The 12,325-nt window shown below is 54.3% G+C and overlaps 1 pseudogene; it reads right to left on the minus strand.

The window, feature by feature from the left end:
* Positions 1-2,058: 2,058 nt before the first annotated feature.
* The window catches only part of LOC102477518 (ATP synthase subunit f, mitochondrial pseudogene), a 16,654-nt pseudogene continuing 6,387 nt past the window's right edge, over positions 2,059-12,325 (minus strand).

The raw sequence follows: 12,325 nt of genomic DNA on the forward strand, positions 1-12,325 counted from the left end.
AGAAATATACAAATTTTAGACTTGATTCAGGTTGAAAATGTGTCCCAGTGGGCTCAATGGTGAGCAGGTGATCAACGAGGGCTCAGATGGGCTTTGCTGGTGGCCCCCACCAGGACCCGCTTCCTTGCAGGCAGGGTGCCCCGGCCTGACACCTCACACACAATCATGCCTGCACGTGAGACAAGTGTGCACTGTCACCGACTCCGCAGACCTTCCCTGCAAACCTTAGGAGCTCCCCAGAACAGCGCTGGGACAAAGCTAAGGGCTGCAGGAAGCCCCTGTGCCCACAGCGGCCTGCAGAGGGTCAGCTCCTGAAACAACACACAGACTCCCTTCCTGTGGCTCAGACCCTGTGGTGCACGTGCTGTCTCACTCCTGAACAGGATGACCTCGGCTCAGCTGCCACGTCGGACTCATACCGGTCAGCTGCCAAGTTCACAGGCCTGGGTCATAGGCTTCCCCTCAGCCACCAACTCCACCTGCTGGGATGTAGCTGGGGGTCGTGTGGAGGTGGAATCTAGGGTGAAGCCCCAAGACACATGGCGATGCCTGCAGTGCACACAGACGCACCAAGTAGGCAGGCTGCTGGCTTCCATCGGCACGGGTGTCTCCCCAACATCCTCCTGCGGGTCAAGGGGACATGCTAATTGGGGCTTCTTCCTTCTCCTTCGATCTGCATCCTTCAGCACCCAAGATATGTTCACAGGGACACACAGTCCCACCCGCACCGACGCCACGGTTCTGCCTGGAAGTGTGTCCACACCAGTGAGTCGCACCCTCTTCATCCGGAAAGCACTAGTGCACAAGCCCCTTTCCGCTTCCTGCTCTTCCCGTGAGGAGGTGTTTGTGGAGCGAACGGATCTCCACACCAGGAACTGCTGAGTGGATTTGTACACTGCTCTATGTCCAGCCTTTGGCTCCTGCTGCTAGCAGGATTTAGCAAACATTGTTAAAAGGTTTAACTCCTTGTTGATGCTTAAAGAACTGACCCGATAGCACGCATAATCCAGGATGCAGGTGCTCTGAAAATAGTAGAAGCAGCACAGGGCGAGAACCAGAGGGTAGTGATTGCAAGTCTCAGAATACCCATTGCTTCCAACGAGAAGGTGGTGAGATTATTGGGAAGACTCAAACATTGCAAGGCAAGTGCTTCTTAAATTATTAGCACTAATCTGCTCTACGAAGGCTCTTGTCTGAACATGTGTTCATTTAATTCAAGTGTCGTCTAGATTGAGCGGTAACACCAACAATGGAGTTATAATTCAGCTTGCTTTTCTCCCCATCTACAAAGATGGGTTTGTTTTCCCTCTTTTGTATAACCCACGTACTTTCCATAATGAGTTACCGCCTTATGCTTTGAGCGGTACAGCTACTGACAACTTCCTAGTAACAAGATTTGTCACTGAGAAAAGTGTGCTCATTGCTAGAAAGCATTTTGCCGAGGACTGGTGCCCAGGCAGTCTTGTGAGCTGACCCTGAAGACGACTCTGGGAAGCTCTTGATTTGTACTAGGTAAAGGATAAGGGGACATCACTCAATATTTATCTTCCAGATCAAGAATTTACATGGACTCTGAGATCAAGAATTTAAGTGGACCAAGTGATTTAAGCGGTCAAATCAGTATAAGCCCTGCTAAGAGAAGAGACGTGTTGAAAGTCATTCTTACCCAGCTCTTGACACCGCGCATGCCCATGGCACCAGTGCTACACCAGCTGTGCTCACCAGGAGACCAGCACGACTCCATCTGGGGTGACATGCTCCCCCTACCGCATGTTCTGTTCTCAAGCTGCTGCCCCTCCCTCCCCGCTTACCTCTCTGGGCTTGTAGCTTCACAAACTCACGACTGTTAATTTTCACTTCTGTCATGATTTTTAGTTGATCTCTTACAGTTCTCTCTCTCTCTCTCTCTCTTTTTTTTTTTTTTTCACATACCAGTCATCTTTTATTGGGTGTGAATTCTCGACTGGGATATGAAAGTCCTCAACAAGTTCCTTTGGAGGGGTGCCAAGCCAAGGAGATGAAACCTGGTTCAGTGTATGCCCTCCACGCGGGCCCTCTTCAGTGGTATTCGCGACGCCGCTCGTGTTTGAGTTCCCTATAGGAAAGGCAGTAGCTGAAGAACACATAAGCGGCCAGCACCACAGAAACCCCAGCAACGCCCCCTTTCTTCACGTCGATGTCCTTGTAATACCAGTAGTAACCTCTCTGAAACGCTCCAGCAATGCCTTTAGGGGTAAAATCCCGCATCAGTATCCAGCTTGGCAGCTCCCCGAGTCTGACATCCATGAGTTTCCTCTCCTTCACTGGTACGACTGACGCATCCTGGAGTGCTCTCTTCGCTCCCTGTGGCACCCTTCACTCTCAGTGACTTGCTCCCTGGGTGCAAAGCACAAAACCTATGAACTGCTTCAGAACTAGATGCAAATTCCTCTGTTGCCCTATCAACTATTTCGGCTTTCTCGAAGGTGACTACATTTTTCTGATACTTTAGCTTAAACATGTGAAATAAAAAAAAGAAGGTCTGGATATTTTCTAAAAATGCTCTTGGTCAAGCAGGCATGAAAAACTAGGCTGTAGTCATGCCTTACTGGTTTCTGAACTTTTAATCCAAGTAAATGCAATTTTTCTACACTAGTCATTGCTCTGCTTTGTGATATATGCGTTATGAGAACACGCAAACCCCGAAGCTAAAAACAGTAATTATCACACTTTCCTTTTTTACCTGGACCCTGTAAGATACTTGGCTGTGTGCTGAGTTACTTCCCCTTCCTACAAGACATATTGTTAACTTTTTTGCATTAATCTGACTTTTTAACAAACGATCTTTGTAATATTATCTTCTTTCTCTTCCTTCCTCTTCCCTACAAAAACAACCCTGAACTCCACCAGTTTGGAGCTTTGTGTACAGGTTACTGAAGCTTTTGTTCCCAGGTATACATCCTTGCATTTGACCTACAGTAAACTCTATTTGCATGTGAAGTGCTGGTCACACCTCTTTATTTCAGGTTAACAGACATATCATAGAACTCATTTTCTTTTGTGTGTGTGTGGGAGGTGGGGATGTTACAGTTTATCTCTGCTGGTAGTTATTTTCAATCTTAACATTTTAACAGTGTTTTCTTAGGATTCTGTATTTTTTTCAAATTACCTAATTTTTAGTGTTCTGCCAAAATTTAATTCTTCTATTAATTTATTCTACTTCATTATTTATAGATAGTAATGCCAATATATAACAAATCTTATACTTTGTGATTACTTATCTAGCTTATTTTTATATCTTTCACTGTATCATTAAAAGGCTCACTTTCTTGAAAGACTATTTATCCAACAAAAATTGGGACCACCTCTGCTGAACTAGGTGCTTGGTTCAGTGGTGGAGATACAGGGGTCTAGAAGACGGCTCCTGCCTTCAGAAGATTTACCACACGAGAGAGTCTGATCTGGACATACACATGGTCCACTTTCAGAGAGAAGCTTATTCCAGAACCTTCCAAACAAGTGGATAGCAGCAAAGACATATGCAGTCTGTTGTGGAAGAAAACCAAGGAGACATTGCACTTTGTTTAGGAATTGAGAAACACGATGAACAGACCCGGCTAGCTGGCGGGCTTCAGCTGATGCTCAAGGATGGCTCATCCCAGCAGCATGAAGATCAGTGAGAGAACAGAGGATGATGGAGCCAGGAAACAAAAGTGGCATGGAGCAGTTTCAAGAGTGACCGCGTGGCCTCTGTGAAGCTGGCAGTCGAGTAAAACCCCGAACGATCTGGAGGAGCAGGCTATGAACACCTGGACAAAGCCCATTCCAGAAACAGGAAGGGAGGAAGGCCTTGAGATGGTCAGTCAGTCAGGACTCTGCTCACACTGCCAAGGCCAAGTCCACTGACGTCCCTCAACCAGGGCAGTGAGGTAGGGTTCATGCTTTCGTTGCCGCAGGAGGTCCGGTCGAGCCGCAGGCAATTGATGGGAAATTGTAACCTTATTGTGGGAGGAAGGGAACGCTTGGGGACTGTCATTGACCTACTGCTGCATGTTGCAGCCCGGAGTATTTAGCGGCGAAGAAGATAAAGGGTCACCTGGGATGATTCAGTCCATACTCCTGCCAGCAGGGCTGCCTAGAGGAGGCAAGGCCATCTCAGGGCCTCAGGTGGGTCCCTAGTAGTTGAAAGGAGGTGAGGACCACGTGGCTCAGGGACACTAGGGGTCCTGGGGGTAGGGTGGTGGCCCACAGCTTGGGCAGGCCTGCCTGGAATTCAAGCCGTTGGTTTTTCCATAGTTTGAAAGCAGACACAGCCGTATCCAAAGCTATCTCGTAAGAATTCACATGGGCTTCAGCTTTCCCAGCTTTCTCCCAAAGTGCTTCGAGACATGCGAGCTAGAAATGCCCAGTGTGGCCTCTGGGCGGGGCAGAGGGAGCTCCTGTGGTACCGCCTTCCATGTCTTCCTCCTCATGGCTTCTGGTGAAGCGGCCCCTCTGACCCTTTCCCTCAGGGAATGCCCCTCTGTTCAGAAAGTGTCCTGGAGAGCTCTTCTGTCCCCAGGTCGCTGCTGGGCAGGTAGGGTCTCCACTCTATGGTAGGGTAGGGCACTCGGGGTCAGGTCATGATTGGGGTCCAAATCCACTCTGCTTCCACCTCCTGATCCTCGGGCATTTTCCCACATGCACGCCTGCTATGTCACGAGGCAGGAGTCCACCCTCGCTGCCCCATGCCAGGAGGAGAGCAGAGGCTGAGAAGGCCCGGGAATGTGGGGACAGCATCGGCGAGCTCAGGCCATCTCTGCCTCTGAGAGGTCCCGGGGCCCTTGCCGGGCGGGGCGCAGCCTGCAGACTGCAGCTGCACATCTTCTTCCTGGGCTCCCAGGCTACGCCTGTGTGAGCTATTGCACTAGTTCTCCGCCTCCAGGGGGGCTGTGGAGCTGCCAGCAGGGCAAACACACTTCCCACTCATCGGGGCCAACACAGCAATGGACCTTCAGCAGGCTCTAGAACAGCCGGCCACCGCTGCTAGCAACACAGCCTGGCGAGGCCACAGAGCAGCAGCACCAGGCCTGGGGCGCTCCTGCGTTTGCATTGTCTTTTCCCACGAGCTAAGCTCTCTTTGCCGAGTGGACTGAAGAGCCGTCATAAAGGCCCGTGTAAACACAGGGCGTGAGCTCTTACTGCACTCAGCAGGCTCAGTTTTGCAACAGGAAAAGCGGCCACCGGCCCTGGCCCTGGCTGCTGGTGGGGGCCGCCCAGCCAGCCTGGCTCCAGCCTTGCCGACGGTGCTGAGGAGAGGCTGTGGCTCTGGGGACTCAGGGCCCAGCCTTCCTTCAGGTTCCCCTCCGCTGCTGGGGGAGCCTCGGTTTAGTTCATCTGTGTCCCTTGGGACCCTGCCCCCTCTCTCCTGGGGAGCTACCCCAGCAGCAGAGAAAGGAAGCTCTGGCAGGGAGATAAGGCCGCCCCACCGCCAGCCAGCAGCTGAAGCAGCGATTTCATTGGCCTGGAAAAATGACCCCTTTGACCCTGGCTGCATTCTTCCTGCGGGATGGGCATGCAGCTGGCAATCAGAGCACCACAGAGCCTCTGGGGACTTCACCGGGCCAGGCCTGCAGGACAGAGCTGCGCCTGGCTCTGCGGGGCGGGGCGGGCCCGGAGGTGAGTGCAGTGGCCCTGTGTGCTTTGACTGCAGGCACAACACAGCTGCTTCCTTCACTGAGTCCTGCGAGCAGGCACGCATCGCTTTGCTTCCTTCGTCTCAGTCCCAAGCCTTTGTCCCTGGAGTTCAAAGCCCTCATCTGCAGGCCTCTGCCCGATCTCGGCCCTGCAGGAAAGCGCCCTCCAAGTGCACAGCCACGTCTGCTCCCTGACGTCCGGCACGTGAAACCCGGCCCTGCGCTGCGCAGGCCTGCGGCCGGGCCCTCTCCTGGCCCCGCAGCGGGCAGCCCCCACAGCCTCGGAGTCTGGAGTGTCTGGGCTGGAAACGTGCCCCTGTGGAGAAGCTGTCTCCTCCGCAGAACAGAACACAAACTAGAGAAAGTGGCCATTCCTTTACGCAGCAGAAAAAACATTTATATTTCAAAAATGTATATAAATGGCCATAAGGTTTTGAAATAGGCTAGTAAGACTAGCTTCTACTCTGAATACAGCAAGGACCAGCGGGAAAGGAAGGGTCAGACTCTGCCGCCTTCCTGAGACACCTGATGGGAGGCACTGCCCATCGTGGACAGAGGCCCGGTCTAGTCGAAGCGGAGTCGCAGCCGTCACTACGATCTGTCCCAGGCGTCACTGTGTTTCCTTTAATCGTTATAAACCAAGGGTGGTGAATTAACATTTTCTTTAAAACATTTTCCTTTCTTGTTACTGATATTCCTTTATAAAGAGAAATTTTTATTCAAAAAAAAAAGAGCAAAAGTGCCCTCGTCCCGTAATCTAGTATCATACAAATAATGACCGCCCAGACCGCAGCGCCAGGAGAAAGCCAGGGACTGCAGCGGGATGGTCCCCAGTCGCCCCAGCCTGGCCTCTGCTCTGTAGGCTGCCCCTGGGGACAGAGGCGGGAGGATGGGACAGGGCCAGGTGCCGAGGATGGACCATGTGGCCTGGGGGTGCCCCCGGGGGATCTAGCCAGCTCCGCAGTCTCAGTGTCCTGGCGAGATGGGCCAGCAGGACCTGCTCGGTCCTGAGGAGAGATGGGGTCAGAGGGCAGCTGCTGGGCATGAACACGGGGGTCTTCGGCTGTGTGCATGCTCCCCCAGGTCTGCCCTGATCCACAGCCACACCAGGGACCCGGGCAGGGGCTGCACTCGGGTCGCCCTGCTCAGACACCCAGGCCACATGGTGGCAGAGGGTGTCCTGGCCGGCACTGGGGGTGCCCGTAGCTCACCGGCACCTGGCTGATTCATTCCTTGACCAAACTGAACTTCAATGAAGAACCAAACTTTGCTGAAAACTCTCTGGACTGAATTTCTGTGGAGTCAGAGACCAAAGTGTCTTCTCTGAGGGTGGGATTTTTAAGTCCCCAAGTGTTGTGTCCTCTGTGGCTGCCCAGCAAGTGCTCCAAGTGCTGTCCTGGAGGAGAGTTCTTCAGAGGAGGCTCTCTGAGGGCCAGGCCGTTGTCCTGCTCCCTGGAGGGCCCATCAATGGCCTCCCTGAAGAGCTACCCCTGCTCTGCCCTCTGCCCCTCTGAAGAGGGACTCGACCTTCAGCTCTGACCCTGCCCCACTGCCACTACAACGCAGCTGTCCGCCCTCCTGCAGTGTGCCCCTCGGGGCAGTGGGGGTCAGAATCGCGCTCGCTAGGCCTGAGCGTGCGTGCTCTCACATTTTTTCTTCTTTTTTTTGGAGAGGTTTTTGCTATAGGGCGTGTGTGTTCGCCAGACAGAGAGAGACAGAAAGTGAGAAATCACCCCCCAGGGGGGATGGCCACGCTGCAATCCCTTCTCCTCCAGTCTCCTCTCGGGATCTTGGGCATACACGCACACGAGCCCGGCGTGAGTTTAAGCCACCGGGTCCGGGACGCAAACTGCAGTTGACTACATGGGAGTCCAGCAACATAGCCATTACGCTAACTGCTGGTCCCGCGTGTGTGCTCTCAAACGTGGACCTGGGGCGTCCCCAGCCTCTCCTGGCCTGGGCCTCTCCAGCCGCGTGCCCGTGGCCGTCTCATGGTCTTCAGCTCCTGTGGCCAAGCAGCACTCTACCAGAGCCACCACGTGGCGACAGCTTTGTTCCAGGTGCAACCACTGCCGTGTGATCTGAGGGTGTCCCGGGGGGTCTACCCGTTCCACACTAGCCTAGGTATCCTGGTCCGTGGCATAACCCTGTGGCCAGCACTCAGGACCACAGCACTCGAGCTCGGGCCTGGCCTCCCTGTCTGCTAACCCTCCATGCCGTCCCAGTCTGTAACACACACACGACAATAGGACTCACCTGTGTGGTGTGGGCTCTGCACACGGCAAGTGTCTATGGAGTGTGTGTTAGCTACTGTCACAGACCACGCATTGTTATGGGCAAACACACACCCCTGCAGTCTGATGGACTCCAGCTCACGGGAAGCTGCAACCTGTGTTCTCACCACAGGGTCTTGCCTGGCCCAGGGAAGAGTGGATGGTAAGGTGTGGACAAGAAGCAGAGTTGACCAGTGACAGTTGATTGTTGATGGCTTTTCATCTGGAAGCCGCCAAGTCTGGGACTCGAACCGTGGTCAACCTCATGGGAGTCCAAGCAACATAACTATTACACCATATACTGGTCCCCAAAGAAAACTTATAAAAACATTTCTCCAAGGCCAGTATCAAGGTCATCGAAGGGAGAAAAAGCAAAATCCAACTTCCCAGGCCTCTGCCCTGCACCCCGCTCACTAGTGGGTGGACAGGCCCTGCTCGCACGCCACTTTCCAGACGCAGATGTGGGGGTGCAGGGAGGCCACGTGGTGAGCTGAGGCATGCAGCTGGGCCAGGAGAGCCAGGACTCACACGCAGACACACCCCACTCTTCTAAGGTCTTCTTACAATTTTCTAAAAAATATTTCCCAGGGCCCAGCAGTTGGTGTAATGGCTATGTTTTTGAACTCCCATGTAGTCAACCGTGGTTCGAGTCCCAGACCCGGTGGCTTAAATTCACGCCGGGCATCTGTGCGTGCGTGCCCAAGATCCCAAGAGGAAAATGGAGGAGAAGGGACCATGGCGTGGCCAACCCCCCTGGGGGGTGATTTCTCGCTTTCTGTCTCTTTGTCTCTCTCTCTGTCTTTCTGGAGAGTGCATGTGCCTATAGCAAAAACCTCTCAAAAAAAATTTTTTTTCCCAGGGACCAGCAGTTGGCATAATGGCTATGTTGCTGGACTCCCATGTAGTCGACTGTGGTTTGAGTCCCGGACCCGGTGGCTTAAACTCATATCAGACGCGTGTAAGTGAGTGCCCAAGATCCCGAGAGGAGAATGAAGGAAAAGGGATTGCGGCGTGGCCATCCCCCCTGGGGGTTGATTTCTCGCTTTCTGTCTCTCTGTCTCTCTCTGTCTTTCTGGCGAGTGCACACGTCCTGTAGCAAAAACCGCTCAAAAAAATAAAAACATTTCCCAGAGGGCTCGTGGACTTGCCCGGATGGACTCCGCACCCCCTCCTCAGTCTCCTCTAGAGATTTTGGGCACGCACACAAGCCTGCTTGGCATGTTTTCAAGCCGCTGGGTGTGGGACATGAACTGCTCAGGGATGTGGGGTCCAAACACAGCTGACCCACTCATTTTTAATTTATTCCCAAAGATGGGATCTTTCGGGGTTCAGGGTTGTAACACCGACTTACAACCGAAGCCAGCCAAGCAGCGGAGAAGCAAGAGGCACTTGCGAATGGACTTCCCGGCCAGCTTGACCTGAGCAGTATGATAGCAAATGCAGCGATGAGGGGATGGGGCAGAGTCATAGCAGGGAAGGGAATTTGGAGCTTTGCCTGGAGAAGGAGAGAACGTAGAGAAGTCCAAAGCCCTCCCCCTTTGTCTCCCTGTAAGGTTGTTTCCTATGCTGATCTTGGAGCTTGCCAACAGCCATGGCACTGGTAGGTGCCGCTTGGCGTCCTGACCCAGCACCATGAGGACGATGCAGTGAGGCTCGGCAGCAGCTGATGCAGGCGCCGTCTCTCTGCCACTGGTGAGGGCCGGGTTTTTAGTGGCAGTCTGAGTGCAACCACTGGCATGCATCCTATCACTTAAAGAAAGTCACGTTTGGGGTGGGCCTGGGGCGTGGAATGAGTACTGGCAGCCTCAGAGGTCAGGGCTCACACCCAGGGCCACCCTGCTGGCCTCTGATCCAGCAGGTCTGTGGGCTGGGAGGGACCGCATGACTAACCCCAGCCCCGCGACTTCGTGCACTCCAGCAGGTGGCCAGGCTTGGCGGGGAAGCACACACACCCTAGAAACACGTGCAGCACACGTACACACACAGCCCGGTGAGCGTGGGCTCTCAGGATCATGCACAGGCACAGCGTATGCGCACGCACACACGTGCACATCCCAGCTGCCCCCTAGCTGCAGCATGAGAAGGAGCCTGCGCGGGGCCTTGTTCAGGCTCTTAGGGGCTTGGACTTTCCCCTGCATGTCCAGTCATTCCCCACTTAGAGGCCGAAACTGAGCAGGCCAGACAGGGCTGGGCCCGCAGCTTCCCCTTCCTTTGAGGACGAGATGGAAATTCCCCAGGCTGAAACTACTGAGGGCTGGACTACAGCTGGCTTTGGAGTGGCTTGGAATGCAGGCTCAGTTAGGTGGGATGCCCCAGGGCTCTAGACTCGGGTTACAGCAATTCAGATTCCCAGAACTCCCACTTGAAAAAAGATAAGATTCTTAAATTCTTCAGATGTTTGCAGGATGGACACTGCTGTCTGTGGGTGCACAGACCCAGGCTGAATGGCAGTGGAAGCGGATGGAGCCCCTCCCAGACAGCCCGCCCACAGCGAGGGACTTCTGGGGGACCAATTTGGTTTTGTTTTAACCATTAGCTGCCTAGGCTCCTCACTGTGCATAGGGCCAAAAGGCCAAGCCTATCCTCATGACCAAAGGCACGGTTAGCATTTGACCAATGATGGCTGCTACTGGGAAAATGAGCGGGATGCTGGCCCGCGAGGACACATGGCCTAGTAGGACACACTGCCCTGGAAGGACATGCTGCCCTGGAAGGACACACTGCACTAGGGGACACACTGCCCTAGGGGACACACTGCCCTGGAAGGACACGCTGCCCTGGAAGGATACACTGCACTAGGGGACACGCTGCACTAGGGGACACTGCACTAGGGGACACGCTGCCCTGGAAGAACACGCTGTACTAAGGGACACTGCACTAGGGTACGCTGCCCTAGGGGACACTGCACTAGCGGACACACTCTCCTGGAAGGACATGCGGTCGACGGCCATTCTCTCCGGCTGATGGGGGAGGCAGAGGTCACGTCTCTGGAAGGCTTTTCGGGAAGAGTCCTTGCTGCCACCCTGCAGTACAGGTGCTGGAGGCCCAGGCTGGCCAAGCCTGCCCTCTAAGTGGATTGGCCCTGGCTGGGGAGGTCCTGGCTGGACCAGACGTTGGGCTGAGGGCCAGCTTCGGCCCCACAGCTGCACACAGGGCAGCCACAGGAAAGGGCCTTTGGGGAGGGTGGAGGTGGGCGGCGCCCACGGGGAGGCCTCACACCCTGCCTGGTGCAGCTCACCACTTCCTGTGGGCTGGCGGTTAACAAAGAACAGGCTGTAAGGCTGTGATTTGATGTTCAATCTGATCTGAATCACTGTTCCTCCTGGCTTCACTCCCCCATGAATTGGGAAATATTTTTGTTTTAACCCGCCCTGGGTGACCCTTTTTAAATTTCGTTAACACCATTCCAGTCCCAGCAAAGCACACCCTTATGTCCCCTTTTAGGCCTGGACTTGCTGTGCACTGGAACCCTCAGTGCAGGGCATAGCAGGGTCGGGAAAATGCCACCCAGAGTTCCTCTGAGCAAGACATCCCAGCAGACCCGGCCCCCACGGACCTCCCTGTCTTATAGAGACCCCTCCCCTCCAAGTGGGAGGCTGCGGGACCACATGTGTGTGATGTGTAAGCCGGTGCCGCCCTGGGAGCAGAGGAGCTGGAGGGCGGGGGCCGAGCCAGCCCGCTGAGCTGCCCTGGGACATGGCCTGGGGGTGGACAGACAACCCGCCTGGCTGACCCTGACCAGCACTCACTTCCTGACGCCATGCGCGGTGCCTACTGGGCTTGAAGCCTTTTTTAAAAAATAATATTTTTATTTATGATGATTAATAATATATTTGCAAGTAAGAAGGCGACTGTTTGGCAGATCACAGGCTGAACTTCTATTGTTGGGGAAGATAGCATCTTTGACAGCTTGTGTCTCTTGGGCTTTTTGTATAAATTTAAAAATGATTTCACTGAGACCTGTCCTACATGTTGCACAGTCCATCTACACCTGAAATCCCTTTCTTTAGTAAATTAGCCGGCTTGCACAATCACAGTTAGAAATTAGCTTTGCAGTACTGCGGCCCCTCAGCAGGCTCCCGCGCGCCTCTCTCCGGCCCATGCGCCCTCGCCTCCTGCACTCAGCTCCCTGTACCCCCTGCCTCTGGGCGTTTCTCCCCAGGGCCCGTCCGCGTGCGCATAAGCGGGTTCACACAGCAGCGAGCCTCACAGCCGGTGTCAGACCCGCACGTCCTCCCTGCGTGCCGCGGTCAGGCCATCGGTGTGCAGTGTGTCCCAGCTCTCCCGCCACCGCCAACACCTCCGAGCGGTGCTGCCAGGAGAGTTTCCGTGCACCTTGCGAAGAAACAGCCACTCGCTGTCCCACACTTCTGTCTGCTTCACTGGACACTGGCCACA

This window comes from Tupaia chinensis, unplaced genomic scaffold, assembly GCF_000334495.1.
Source record: "Tupaia chinensis unplaced genomic scaffold, TupChi_1.0 Scaffold000132_1, whole genome shotgun sequence".
Classification (NCBI taxonomy): Eukaryota; Metazoa; Chordata; class Mammalia; order Scandentia; family Tupaiidae; genus Tupaia; species Tupaia belangeri.